The sequence below is a fragment of the Callithrix jacchus genome, chromosome 21 (genome assembly GCF_049354715.1).
Source record: "Callithrix jacchus isolate 240 chromosome 21, calJac240_pri, whole genome shotgun sequence".
NCBI lineage: Eukaryota > Metazoa > Chordata > Mammalia > Primates > Cebidae > Callithrix > Callithrix jacchus.
This window is the reverse complement of record NC_133522.1, coordinates 41993023-42008634: the sequence shown is the minus strand read 5'-3', so window position 1 is coordinate 42008634 and position 15612 is coordinate 41993023. Positions and strand designations below refer to the sequence as shown.

Below are 15612 nucleotides of genomic sequence, written 5' to 3'. Positions count from 1 at the left end.
AGCACCACTGGCTTATCGGTGATAATTGGCTGTTTTTTGATACCCTCGTGTGTGTTTATAGCATCTTCTATCACTCAGAGAGATCCATGAGAGGCCGCCTGTGTGTTTCTAAAGATATCCATTTCTCAATGTGGCACTCTCCTCCAGTCACTGGTGGGTTTAATGCAGGTAACCTGATTTGCAATGGGGAATCTCAAGGGAGGTGTTTTTGGCATGGTCCTTGTAACTATGTTCTTACACCAGGAAGGACACAATTTATTCCCGTTCTAATGAAAGAACCAGGATGTAGGGGCTTGAGAGCATTTCTGTGACCATGCCATTGAGAAAGCTCTTTTTCTTTCTTAGTTTTTAAAAGACTGACATTGAATTAAAAGGATACTGGCTAGCAGTCTGTCTATTTTGTTGATCTTTTCAAAAAACCAGCTCCTGGATTTATTGAAGGGTTTTTTGTGTCTCTATCTCCTTCAGTTCTGCTCTGATCTTAGTTATTTCTCGTCTTTGGCTAGCTTTTGAGTTTTTTTGATCTTGCTTCTCTAACTCTTTCAATTTTGACAATAGGGTGTCAATTTTAGATTTTTCCTTGCATATCACCACTGATTCCACAGAAATACAAACTACCATGAGAGATTACTACAAACAACTCTATGTGCATAAATCAGTAAACATGGAAGAAATTGATAAATTCCTGGACACTTGCACTCTCCCAGGCCTAAACCAGGAAGAAGTTGAAACCTTGAATAGACCAATAACAAGGGCTGAAGTTGAGGCAGCAATTAATAGCCTCCAACCAAAAAAAGCCCAGGTCCAGACGGGTTCACAGCTGAATTCTACAAGACATACAAAGAGGAGCTGGTACCATTCCTTCTGAAACCATTCCAAACAATACAAAAAGAGGGAATCCTTCCCAAATCATTTTATGAGACCAGCATCATCCTGGTACCAAAACGTGGCAGACTCAAAAAAAAAAAAAAAAAGAAAACTTCAGGCCAATATCCATGATGAACATAGATACAAAATCTTCAATAAAATACTGGCAAACTGATTGCAACAGCAAATCAAAAAGCTTATCCATCACGATCAAGTAGGCTTCATCCTGGGGATGCAAGGCTGGCTCAACATATACAAATCTATAAACATAATCCATCACATAAACAGAACCAAAGACAGAAACCACATGATTATCTCAATAGATGCAGTGAAGGCCTTTGACAAAATTCAACAGCCTTTGTGCTAAAAACTCAATAAACTAGGTAACGAAGGAACATATCTCAAAATAATAAAAGCTATTTACAAATAGCTTTTTGACAAACCTACAGCCAATATCATACTGAATGGGCAAAAACTGGAAGTATTCCCTTTGAAATCCGGCACTAGACAAGGATGCCCTCTTTCACCACTCCTATTCAATATAGTATTGGAAGTTCTAGCCAGAGCAATTAAGGCAAGAAAACAAAAACAAAAACACAAAGGGTATTCAATTAGGAAAAGAGGAAGTCAAATTGCCTCTATTTGCAGATGACATGATTGTATATTTAGAAGACCCCATCATCTCAGCCCCAAATCTCCTTTAACTGATAAGCAACTTCAGCAAAGTCTCAGGATAAAAATCAATGTGCAGAAATCACAAGCATTTCTATACACCAATAACAGACTAACAGAGAGCCAAATCATGAGCAAACTCCCATTCACAATTGCTACAAAGAGAATAAAATACCTAGAAATACAACTAACAAAGGATGTAAAGGACCTCTTCAAGGAGAACTACAAACCACAGCTCAAGGAAATAAGAGAGGACACAAACAGATGGAGAAACATTTCATGCTCATGGTTAGGAAGAATCAATATCGTGAAAATGGCCATACTGCCCAAAGTAATTTATAGATTCAATGCTATCCTCATCAAGCTACCAATGACCTTCTTCACAGAACTGGAAAAAACCACCTTAAACTTCATATGGAACCAAAAGAGAGCTCTCATAGCCAAGACAATCTTAAGCAAAAAGATCAAGGCCAAAGGCATCACACTACCTGATTTCAAACTATACTACAAGGCTACAGTAATTAAAACAGCATGGTACTCATACCAAAACAGAGATATAGACCAATGGAACAGAACAGAGGCCCTGGAGGCAATGCCAGACATCTACAACAATCTGATCTTTGACAAACCTGACAAAAACAAGCAATGGGGAAAGGATTCCCTGTTTAATAAATAGTGTTGGGAAAACTGGCTAGCAGTGTGCAGAAAGCAGAAACTGCATGCCTTTCTGACACCTTACACTAAAATTAACTCCAGATGGATTAAAGACTTAAACATAAGAACCTAACATTATAAAAACCCTAGAAGAAAACCCAGGCAAATGTCCTGAATGGTTATTCAGGACATAGGCATAGGCAAGGACTTCATGACTAAAACACAAAAAGCATTGGCAACAAAAGCCAAAATTGACAAATGGGACGTAATTAAACTCCAGAGCTTCTGTACAGCAAAAGAAACATCATTAGAGTGAACTGGCCACCAACTGAGTGGGAATTTTTTTTTTTTTTTTGCAATCTACCCATCTGACAGAGGGCTAATGTCCAGAATCTACAAAGAACTAAAACAGATTTCCAAGAAAAAAACAAACAAACCCATCCAAAAGTGGGTGAAGGATATGAACAGACACTTTTCGAAAGAAGACATATATGAGGCCAACAAACATAAAAAATGCTCATCATCACTGGTCATTAGAGAAATGCAAATCCAAACCACATTGAGATACTGCCTCATGCCAGTTAGAATGGGATCATTAAACAATCTGGGGACACAGATGCTGGAGGGGATGTGGAGAAATAGGAACACTTTTACACTGTTGGTGGGAGTGCAAATTAGTTCAACCATTGTGGAAGACAGTGTGGCAATTCCTCAAGGACCTAGAAATAGAAATTCCATTTGACCCAAAATCCCATTACTGGGTATATACCCAAAGGATTTTAAATTATTCTATTTTAAAGACACATGCACAAATATGTTCATAATGGCACTGTTTACATTAGCAAAGACCTGGAACCAACCCAAATGCTCATTGATGATAGACTGGACAAGGAAAATGTGGCATATATACACTATGGAATACTATGTAGCCATAAAAAATGATGAGTTTGTGTCCTTTGTAGGGACATGGATGAATCTGGAAACGATAATTCTCAGCAAACTAACACAATAACAGAAAATCAAACACTGCATGTTTTCACTCATAGGTGAGTGTCGAACAATGAGAACACATGGACACAGGGAGAGGAGCATCACACACTGGCATCTGTTGGGAGTGGCCAAGGGAGGGACAGAGGGGTGGGGTGGGGAGGCTGGGGAGGGATAACATGGGGAGAAATGCCAGATGTGGGTGATGGGGGATGGAGGCAGCAAACCACATTGCTATGTGTGTACCTATGCAACAGTCCTGCATGATCTGCACATGTACTACAGAACCTAAAGTACAATAAAAAAGATACTAATTTAACTTTTAAAGTCCTTTTTGAAAAAATAATTCATTTCTAAAAGTAAAAAAAATCAGTATTTTGGGATACAAAGGAACATCCTAATTTTTTCCAAATGGAGTTTTGAACTTAAATATGCATTTCCTTCCTAAAGATCTGGAATGCTTCTGCTCTTGGTGTTTTGGGAAAAAGGCAGAACATTTTTTTTCAACCTGTGTACATACAAGTCTTCTAACATTCCTTTTCTGCTTTGGATTTCACAAATTGTGGAAGTGATAGCTCAGAAATAGCACAAAAGAGAAACCAAGGTTCTGTCTGAGACTCCTTTCCTGCTCTCCAGTTCATGTCTTGCCTGTCAGTTTTCCCACATTATTCCAAGTTCATCGATGTGTCTAACTGCCTCAAAGCAGGTTACCCAATGCTCCTGGCATCTGGCCTTCCCTGAGCCTTGGGCACTGTGCAAGCAGGGTTGGTCAGGTGGGGTATGAAGGAAGAAGGTGGTCAGCAGGGTCCTCTCTGTCACTGCTGGCTGCTCTGTCATCCCCCTGACCCCTGAGGCCTCAGATGCTCAAGCCCCCTCCGGGCTCTGGGCTGCTCATTGCTGGGTTTCATCCAAGTTCACCCTCTTTGAGCCCAAGCCCCATGTCCTGAATTGTACCCTCCTCCCTCAAATTTCACCATGCTCTGTTGACTCAAAAATCTACTTCTGAATGAAAGCTGATAGCAGGTGGAAAATTACCTTGATGCCGTGGTAGCCTCCAATAGCCCACCTCCAATACCCTGAGGCTCTCCTCACTGTCATGGAAGAGGAAATCTCACAGACAAAATTGGATTGCTTAAATCGCTCAGTTTATGGACTCAATTGAAAGCATACCATGAGAAGCAATGAGAAATTGATGGGGTTGTGAACACATGCAGGACTGGGCACCTAGAGAGTCAAAGGACTGAGCACGCTTCCAGGTTTCCAGAATCCTGGGTTAGGTAATGTTCACATGTTCTGTTTTCTCTGTCTGCTGCATCTGCCTTCCCTGATGATGGTGTGGTTACAAGAACTGAGGTAAGAGCAAAGGTTCAAGAAGGGGCTCGGCAGATGCAAGACACTTGCAGCAGGCACATGCTTCCTCTCGGAGAGATGCAGGAACAAGTATGGGCCAACAGCTGCACCTCGCCAATGAACCTGTTGCGTGCCTGTGTGAGGCAGATCAGTGGCTCCTCAAAGATGTCCCTGTCTTAATTCCTAGACCCAGGACTATGGTACCTCACATAGCAAAAGGGACTTTGTAGATGTAGATGAGGCTCTTTAGAAAGGGAGGTTATATAATGTAGTAGTAAGAGGCCTTTAAGAAAAGTGAGAGGTAGAGTCAGAGAAGACATGCTGCAGGAAGCAGAGATCAGAGAGAGAGATGCTGTTTGAAGATAATACTGCTGGCTTTAAAGATGGAAGAAAGGCCAGGCATGGTGGCTCATGTCTGTAATCCCAGCACCTTGGGAGGCTGAGGTGGATGGATCATCTGAGGTCAGGAGTTTGAGACCAGTCTGGCCAACATGGTGAAACCTCATCTCTACTAAAAATAGAAAAAAATTAGCCAGACATGTGGCAGGTGCCTGTAATCCCAGCACTTTGGGAGGCCGAGGTGGGTGGATCACGAGGTCAACAGATCGAGACCATCCTGGTCAACATGGTGAAACCCCATCTCTACTAAAAATACAAAAAATTAGCTGGGCATGGTGGCGCGTGCCTGTAATCCCAGCTGCTTGGGAGGCTGAGGCAGGAGAATTGCTTGAACCAGAGAGGCAGAGGTTGCAGTGAACCAAGAACACACTATTTCACTCCAGCCTGGGCAACAAGAGTGAAACTCTGTCTCAAAAAAAAAAAAAAAAAAAAAGGATGGAGGAAGGGGCCATCAACCAAGGAATGTAGGTTGTCTTTAGAAGCTAGAAAAACTGAGTTATGGATTGAATTGTGTCTCCTCTGTCCTTTCCTTCCCCTTGTCCCAAATTCATATGTTGACGTCCTAATCTCCAATATGTCAGAATGTGACTGTGTTTGGAGATAGGGGCTTTGCAGAGGTAATTAAGTTAAAACAAGGTCCTATGGGTGGGTCCTAATCCAATATGACTTGTGTCCAAATAGCAAGCAGCAGCTGTTATCACAGACACAGACAGAAGGGAAATGGTGTAAAGACGCAGCAGGGAGAAGGTGGGATCTACAAGCCGGGGAGAGGGGCTGGAACGGATCCTGCCTTCACAGCCTCAGCAGGAACCGCCCCTGCCAGCACCTTCATCTTGAACTTCCAGCCTCAAGAATGGTGAGAAAATACAATCTGCTGTTTGATTCACCCAGCCTGTGAGATTTTGTTATTGTAGCTCTAGCACAGTTATGTAGCAAGGAGATGGCCTCTTCCACAGAGCTTACGAGTCTAGTGCAGCCACATGAGCACCTTGATTTTAGCTCAGTGAGACCTGAGTCGGACTTCTGACCAAAACTGTAAGATGACAAGTGTGTGCTCCTTTCGGTCACTGTATTTATGGTACTTTGTTACTGAAACAATAGGAAACTGATACAGTATCTGTAGCTTTCCTGTGTTTTTTGGGCAGAGAACATGGGCTGGAAATGGGACCATAATGTGTTACTTATGAGTGGCCAGTTTAGGGGTGAGAAAAGTGACAGCCTGGAGATTGCATGGTCTGTATTTTAGGACCTGGTCTTTCTACCTGACTCTGTCTATAAGTAACACTCTTGTTTGTTCCATTACCCATTTAAAGTCATAAAATTCAATTTATTTTAGCCTGAGACTCCATCTCACTCTGCTGCCCAGTCTAGAGTGCAATGGTGGGATTGCAGCTCACGGCAACCTCCACCTCCCAGGTTCAAGAGATTCTTCTGCCTCAGCCTCCTGAGTAGCTTTGATTACAGGCATCCCACACCATGTCCGGCTAGTTTTTCTATTTTTGTAGAGACGGGGTTTTGCCGTGTTGGCCAGGCTAGTCCTGGCTAGACTTGACAGTGCCTATGGCTTCTGCTGAGCCCCTTCTTGAACTTCTGCTCTTACCTCACGAGACCTCAGGTGATCCACCTGCCTTGGCCTCCCAAAGTGCTGTGAATACAGGCATGGACCACTGTGCCTGGCCTATTCTAGCTATCTTTGATGTAGATAATAGATCACTAACTGACTTTTTCTACTTAACGCATCTTCTGGGTTATGCTATATGGTTTCTCATTGTGGGTAAGCACATAGCATGATCACTAGTTTACCTTAGTGCACAGTTTACCTAACACATCAATGACTTTTGCCTGCATTGCATCGTCACTAGCTTATTTTCCATCTATGTAAGTGTATTAGGATTCCAGAGAAACAGAAACAATAGGATCTCTCTCTCTCTCTCTCTCTCTCTCTCTCTCTCTCTCTCTCTCTCTCTCTCTCTCTCTCTCTCTCTCTCTCTCTCTCTCTCTCTCTCTCTCTCTCTCTCTCTCTCTCTCTCTCTCTCTCCTCTCTCTCTCTCTCTCTCTCTCTCTCTCTCTCTCTCTCTCTCTCTCTCTCTCTCTCTCTCTCTCTCTCTCTCTCCTCTCTCTCTCTCTCTCTCTCTCTCTCTCTCTCTCTCTCTCTCTCTCTCTCTCTCTCTCTCTCTCTCTCTCTCTCTCTCTCTCTCTCTCTCTCTCTCTCTCTCTCTCTCTCTCTCTCTCTCTCTCTCTCTCTCTCTCTCTCTCTCTCTCCTCTCTCTCTCTCTCTTCTCTCTCTCTCTCTCTCTCTCTCTCTCTCTCTCTCTCTCTCTCTCTATTTAATTGTCATGTGTTTGTCTGTCTGTGAGAACTGGCTCATGAAATTGTGGAAGTTGACAAGTTCCAAGATCTGCAGGGTGAGTTGACCTGGAGATCCAGGGAGCCAACGATTTAGTTTTAGTCTGATTCCAAATGCGTAAGAACTGGGAGAGCTGATGGGATAGTTGCAGCCTGAAGGCCATCAGGCTTGAGTCCCAGGAAAAGCCAATGTTTTAGTTCAACATTGAGGACAATAGTTTAAAGGCTGTTGGGCAGGGGGAGTCTTCTCTGCTTGGCCTTTTTCTATCGGATGAGGCCCACCTACGTGAGGGCGGGCAATCTGCTTCACTTAGTCTGCTAATCTGAGTGTTCAACTCTTCCAAAAACATCTTCACGGAAACACCCAGAATAATGTTTAACCAAATGTCTGGGCACCCTGTGGCCCAGTCAAGTTGATACATAAATTAGCCATTATGGTAAGTAAGTAATATATCCTTTGAGTTTCATCCTTCTTATTTATTTGTATTGTCTTCTATGGTTGTGATCAATATTAAAATAACACAGCAATCACGTGTTACAGCTGTTGTGTTCCAAGAGTGCTGAGAACCTATCCTTTCTGTGAACAATGTTCACATCTGGAAATAGAGGGCCCTGACCACAGTCCTCCTCCTGCATGATCCCCGCTATGGCACCGGGTGATAATTGAGAAACAGCTAGAAAATCATTCCAAAAAAGGGATAAGAAAGAGTATTGTTTGTAATGTAATGTATTGTTTGTTTGTAATGTGCAAGGAAATAGATGAGTAGGCAAAGAATAGACAATTCGCAAGGGAAAACTTTTTTCTTCTTTACACAAGGGAAAACATTTTGAAAAATTAATTTCTTCCTTCTTCTCTTACTTCCCAGCCTCTCTCTTCTTTAAGGGCTAGGGCATGTGTTCACGCAATGTCTATGGCTTCTTCTGGGCTATAGCACCAGAGTTACATGGCTGTGACATAGATCATCTGTCCTGCAAAGCCTCAAAATATGTCCTAACTCACAGAAAAAGTTGATTGACCCCTACTCTAGAGCTTCATAAAATAAACCTTACCACTTCAGTTTTAAATTAGAAGATTAGTTACTTTCCTGAGGTTTCTAACCAACTGGAAATTGGCAGTTACATGACTCAATTTCAGAACCCGGACGTTTCCGACATACCATGCCGCCTTAGGGGAACCTGTCTTTAGTTTGTGTGGTCCACTTTTTCTGCTTAAAGAGCATGATTTTGACCTGTCTTATGGACCTAATTTTGTTGTTGTCAATCTCCTTTTCAGCTCAGCAAACTGACACCCAATATGTAGTCTCTGTTTCTGGGTCTTAGCTATCTTCTAATCCATTATGAAGTCAATACATACTTCTTTTATTTTGTAATTCAAGGTTGTTGATGAACGAGTTAAGGTTGTGTTGGATACACGTGTTGTCGTAGGTGAAATGCCACTGGTTATGCATCCAGAGTGAATCATTAAAAACAAAACCCACCTTTTAATGTCGGAATAATTTTAGATTTATGGAAGAGTTGCAAAGGCAGCACAGAGAGTTTTTTGTGAACTCTTCACCCGTTTTCCTCAGCGTTAACCTCTTACATAGCAGTGGCATATTTACAAAAACGAAGAACTTAATGTTGATACAATACCATGCATTAGACTACAGACTTTATTCTGATTAGTTTTTCCCCAGTGACTTTTTTCTTTTCCAGAATCTAATCCAGGATATGATGCTGCGTTTAATCAACACATCTCCGCAGCCTTCTCCAATCTGTGAGTTTCTCAGTCTTTTGTTGTTTTTCATGACTTGACATTTCGGAGGAGGACTGGTCAGATATTCTGCAAAATGTTCCCCGTTTGCAGGTGTCTGAAGTTTTCTCATGACTAGACCAGGGTTTTGTTCGGGTTTTTGGAAAGAATGCCATGAAGATGAAGTGTGCTTTTGTTTTCAGTGCCAGGTGCATGTGATAGCAAAATGACTTAATCTGGTGATTAATTTTAAATACTGATGAATGATTTTTAATGATGAATCAACAATATTAGGTCACACTCATTTTGTATTCAGCACACTAGTAGGTACTTATTGGGTGAGATGATTGAGAGACAGCTAGAAAATCATTCCAAAAAAGGGATAAGAAAGAATATTGTTTGTAATGTAATCTATTGTTTGTTTGTAATGTGCAAGGAAATAGATGAGTAGGCAAAGAATAGACAGTTCACAAGGGAAAATTTTTTTCTTCTTTACACAAGGGAAAACATTTTGAAAAATACCTGAAAAAATTTATCCTTATGGATAAATAGTAATTGTCATATCATTATAATATTAATTTAAAAATATCCTATGGTACACAAACTTAAAAATGTTAATTGAAAAGTTGGTGTAACCAATGTGTATTTACAGTGCAATTACAATTATTTAAAAAATATGTGAAGTTAAAGAAGATCAGATTATAGAATAAATGTTAACAATGATGGCTTTTGGATGATGAGTTTGTGGGTGATTGTTTTTCTCCCTTTGGCTTTTCTATAGCTTTGGAAAAATTTAACGATGGGCTTAGCATTTGTCTTCTAGGATTGTTCTAACAAAATATCACAGACTGGGTGGTTGAACGACAGACATTTATTTTTTCACAGTTTTGAAGGTTAGAAGTCCAAGATCAAGGTGTTGACAGGGCTGGTTTCTTCTGGGGCCCCTCCCTGTGGCTCTCAGGTGGCTGCCTTTTCTCTGTACACACACATTCCTGGTGTCTCTTTCTCTTCTTGCAAAGATACGAGTCTTATTGGATCAGAGGCCCACCCTTATGACTTCATTTGACCTTGAAGGTTAAAATATTAACATTATCTCCTTAAAGGCCCTATCTAACAGTCATATTATGGGTTAGGGCTTCAACATATAAATTTTACAGGGACACACTTCAATCCCCAACAGAGCTATGTTTTTTTGAGATGCGATTTCGTGTTCATTGTTCAGGCTGGTGTGCACTGGTGTGATTTTGGCCCACTGCAACCTGTGCCTCCTGGGTACAAGCGATTCTCCTGCCTCAGCCTCCCAGGTAGCTGGAATTATAGGTCCCTGCCACCACACCCAGCTACATTTCGTATTTATAGTAGAGACAGGGTTTCACCATGTTGGCCAGGCTGGTCTCAAACTCCTGACCTCAGGTGATTCTCCTGCCTCAGCCTCCCAAGTGCTGGGATTACAGGTATGAGCCACGGTGCCTGGCCAGAGCTAAATTAAGAGATGCAGTGTGAAGTACTGGAAAGAACATAAAAGTTGGAGTCAAAGCTGATTTGAATAGCTACTTCAAACCCATATCAGCTTGGGAAGCTGTACCTCTGTTAGTTTGTCAAACTGGAATAATAAAATAATTTTCAGGATGTTTGGGAAAAAGTTAAGTGATTCAGTAAGCATGGAGGTGCCTGGCACTAGTTATACTTAACATTGACTTTCTTAAAAGACGTGGCGCCTGTCCTTGGGATTTTTATAATCTCCTTAGAGAAACAAGATTAAAATACATTAATGGATGAAATACCAAGTACTGTAGAACCTCACGTAGTTACGGTAGGAATTCAGGGGAGGTGGAGGGAGCAGTGGAAGAATACTGAGAAAACTTCTAGGGACAGGAGGAACTGTTATGTTGAATGTGCTGGAAACTGTTCTAAGTTTCTAATGAACATTTGGATCCACGTTTGTTCAAATATGTATTAAGTGCCTACCATGTCCCAGGCATTATTTGGGGAATTGGTGCCACAGGAGAGACCAGAATAAACAAAAATACCTGCTTTCATGTAGTTCATATTCCAGTGGAAGGAGACAGGTAATAAACAAATAAACATACAAGTATTTGGTAGTGACAGGGAGAAAAACACAGCAGGAAGTGTGTTTCCTTTAGGGAGGGTGACCAAGGAGCTTCGTGCTCACATGCAAAGATGAAGGCAGATTCTTGCATTCCTCAGGGGAAGAGAGTCTTAAAAACAGATCAGTTACCGGAAAGAGGGGAAGTGCTATTATATGAACCCAAGGTGATAGAGGTATAAAAGAGAGACCTACAGACTAACTCCCTGGGAGTTAGGGAGGTCTTCACAGAGAGGTGGTGTTTCAGCTGAGTCTAGGAGCGGGTAGCATTTCCCTGAGGAAAGACCCGAAGGGCGCCCCAGATGAAGGGAATGTGATTGGGGTCAGAGGCTTGGAGGCTGCCTGGATGTGTTGGGAGTCATACGGTAAGGAAGGGAGACATATTTGAAAGGCAGAAGGGCTCTTATATGTGAAGGACTTCGCTCTATTATGCTGGGAGAGTTTGGATTTTGTTCTCTAGCTGAAGGAGGTGACAGTTATTTCAAGCAGGGGTTTTTCAAAACATTTCTTGCATTGGAGGTTGGATGCATGATGACTTCATTAACTGAGATCTAGAAAAGAGTGCAAGGGGGTTGAGAGGAGGAGATGAACATGGAGAAGGAAACAGTGAAGGAAGGGGAAGTGTGAGTTCAGTCTGGGAAGGTGGAGGGTCCAGTGCTGGAGGAGGAGGCTGAGTTGGGGGCAAGGAAGGAGGAAATATCTAGATTTGAGTTGCATCTCAACACTCTAATTCTATCTGCCTTCCTAGGGTAGTTAATTCCTCTCACATCGAAATCCTGATCAGATTAAATAAAAATCTTAAAAAATGAAAACGACACTCCTTTCATTCTTCTGCAATGTGAAGTTTCATGCTTTAAAAAAAAATCAGGATGATGTTACAGAAAATGAAACACCGCATATCCTCACTCATAGGTGGGTGATGAAAAATGAGAACACATGGACACAGAAAGGGGAGTACTAAACACTGGGGTCTATTGGGGGGAAAAGGGGAGGGCCAGTGGGAGGGGGAGGTGGGGAGGGATAGCCTGGGGAGAAATGCCAAATGTGGGTGAAGGGGAGAAGAAAAGCAAAGCACACTGCCATGTGTGTACCTACGCAACTGTCTTGCATGCTCTGCTCATGTACCCCAAAACCTAAAATCCAATAAAAAATTAAAAAGAAAAAAAAAAATCAGGAAAGTTGCATAAATACAGACACATCTGTACTCTGCCAAATTGTGCTAAATATTTCTCAGCTAGGTTTCTGCCCATGGGTTTAAAAAGTATCATTTATGCCTAGGTACTTTGCCAGTTAAGGAATGACAATAGAAACATTTATTCATAGAAGCCAAGGTCATCCCTTTCTCCCACTCTCTCTGCTCCCACTTTTTAAGCAGGATGTGTTTTCTGTACATCTTTCTAGCCTTCAGAAATAACTTTTGGTCATTTTCTTCAAGTTACAAATCCCCAGGGCCTGCAAATTTGAAGACATGTGGTGTATTTAAGTGCTCTCCTTGTTTTATTATTCCTGCGGGTCTTCCTTCCTCTCCTTCTAAGTCAGCTCTTGGCTCCTTACCTCAAGTGCCTACTGAGGACATGTGGGCTCATGTACCCGTTCTCTCAAGATCCTTGAGCCCAAGAACTGGTCAACCTTCTCCCAACATGATTTTGAGCGAAGTTATCTTTCACTTTTTTTTTTTCTTGATTCCTTTCCTTCTTAAAAGATGTCTACAGTCTCCCTTGGTCCTTTAGGGGTCAGCATGCCCTCTCTTTCTCACTCTCTGCCTGGCTATTGTCATGTCTGTGTGCACACATGTGATTCAGTGACTTTCTCCAGAGGCTCCCTGGCTTGAGTGAGCTGGTTCAATGGCACTGGGAGGAGGACAGTTTCCTCCCCACAGGGGCAGCACTGCTCTGACTTAGGGAGTTTAATGTCTTGTCAGATGTTGATGCTTTTACTTCCCTTCCTGTTTGAATTGGAATGAGTCACATTTGAAAATGTTTCCATCCTTCTAGTGACTACATTGAATGACACATATTTTTCATTATTATTTACTGCGATTAACCTTAGCCTCATTCTTTTATTCTTGTAAACATTAGCACAGTTATTTCTATTATTATCTAGGTCTCCATACTTGGCTTCATTAAAATGGATTGTGGTCTAGATAGGTTGAGAAACGGTCCTTTTTAATTTCTGGAGACTCAGCATTCATTAATGGAATAATGAAAACTATGGTGGGAGAGTGTAGATGGTTGGCTAATAGAGTGTTCCAAACTATTTTAGATCAGCTTTCTCCTCATTTGTCCTCCCCTAAACCAAGCTACCTATAGACATTCTCCAATACAGTCCAATACTAAGCTCTTTTTTTTTTTTGAGGTGGAGTCTTGTTCTGTCACCCGGACTGGAGTGCAGTGGCATGATTTCGGCTCACTGCAACCTCTGCCTCCCAGGTTCAGGAGATTCTCCTGCTTCAGCCTCCCTAGTAGCTGGGATTACAGGCATGTGCCACCATGCTCGGCTAATTTTTTTTATTTTTATTTTTAGTAGAGATGGGGTTCTGCCATATTGGCCAGGCTGGTCTTGAACTCCTGACCTTAGGAGATCTGCCTGCCTTGGCTTCCCAAAGTGCTGGGATTACAGGCATGAGCTACAGCACCCAGCTGTGTTAATTAAACTTTCTTTACTGCCCTGAGCTCTTCTTATGACATTTCTTTAAGCTAGGAAAAATGACTCAGTCTCTTTGTAATTTATTGAGTTGTTTGATTAAAAGAGACCATTACCAACTAAAAATTCTACCCTCTTGCCTGGGGTGCAGTGGCTCATGCCTGTAATCTTAGCACTTTGGGTAGCTGAGGTGGGTGGATCACCTGAGGTCAGGAGTTTGAGACCAGCCTGGCCAACATGGAGAAACCCTGTTTCTACTGAATATATAAAATTAGCCGGGTGTGGTGGCACATGCCTGTAATCCTAGCTATCTGGGAGGCTGAAGCAGGAGAATCTCTTGAACCTGGGAGGTGGAGGTTGTGGTGAGCTGATATCACGCCATTGCACTCCAGCCTGGGCAAGAAGAGTGAAACTCCATTAAAAAAAAAAATTCTACCCTCTCTGCCCTTGCTCTCACATCCTTCTAATGGATAAAGGGAAGATCTTTGCAACACAGCCAGATTTCAAGACTGCTGCGTCGTGTGCCTGGCTTCCTGGTGGTAGCCACCTGCTGCTGAGGATCTGTTTCAAAGGGGAACTGGCGGACTTCCCTTTTAAGCAAGAGTTACAGCACAAAAGCTGCCTCAGTCATAATTTCTAACGCAGTCATCTCCTCTTTATAAGTGCACTTCCTCAGAGACCTGTGGACATAAACGAAATGTGTTAGGCAGAGCCCCTTCAAAATTTAGACTTGTTTTCTGGACAGATGCCAGATTTCCTGGATGGCTGGTTACAATCCCCTCGTCCACCCGTGTAGTGCATCTAAAATTGCCTGTCTAGATCATCATCCTTTCTTAATGTGTACTTAAAGCGGAAGTGATGTTATCCAGACCCTGTGTAGGAATGAGCTCATGTCATGAGGTTGCGCTCTGATATTGGTTTCCCTCAGTTTGGCGACACTAGGATCTGAAGGCAGGCGAATGGCTTTGATACCGTTTCAAGGTCTCTGACATTTTCAGTATTCCAGGATTCCTGGGAAATTACTGGGGAAAGGAAGAACTATGTGAGGTGGCAGGTCAACCTACTAGTTATTCACAACCATGGGAAGATACTATGGGACTATTAACAGTATGTGCTGAAAAGACGTCTCTCTCGTTGCTTTAGAAAATGTAGTTTATCTGCATGGACACTGGCTTCTTTATGGTCCTGTCCTAAGTGGATCAATGGCTGAATTCTATTTTTTCTGCTAAGATTTTAGGCAGGAGAGTATTTTTCATGAATGTCTTATAAATCATTAGTAAATGTTCTCTGATATTTACTTGTTCCATGGCTGGATGGGTTTGAGAAATGCTGAGGAAGAACATGATGGTGTCACCCATAGGACATTTACATTGCTCTTCCAGGTGCTGATATGCAAATATGTGTGTGTTTAAATTGACTTAATGATCTCATAATAACAAAATTTCTCCTTCGAGAAATTGATAAAAAAAACCAACCATGAATATCCTAGCAAACTGTCCTCATGTCTGTTTTTAGATAAGCATTCCCTGAAGAATTTTATTCATTCACTTGTTTATTTGTTCATTGAACAAATATCCAATTTGTGCCTTCTCTGTACCAACACTTAAGGAAACGCTTCACCTTAATGAAAAGAAGTTTGTGGCAGAAATGGCTCATCACCCACGCCTTTCCTTTAGTAATGTTGAGTCCAGTGCGACCCAGAACAAAGGCCATCTTTCCCAGCTTGCTTTGCAGCAAGCAGTGTCATGTAGCCCATGGGATGTGACCGTGAGGGCTATGTGCCGAGTTGCTATGGGGCCTCTGTGCACAGGCTAAGGTCATCACAGGTATGCACGTGGAAGTAGCCAGCAAAATG

The 15612-nt window shown here is 42.1% G+C and overlaps 1 long non-coding RNA gene across 1 annotated transcript in view; it reads left to right on the top strand.

Annotated features, from left to right (window-relative positions):
- Window positions 1–8553: 8553 nt before the first annotated feature.
- The window catches only part of LOC144580649 (uncharacterized), a 54046-nt gene continuing 46987 nt past the window's right edge, over window positions 8554–15612 (top strand). The window contains exon 1 of the long non-coding RNA XR_013530593.1: window positions 8554–9031. This is a non-coding gene — a long non-coding RNA (uncharacterized LOC144580649). The remainder of the gene's footprint in view (window positions 9032–15612) is intronic.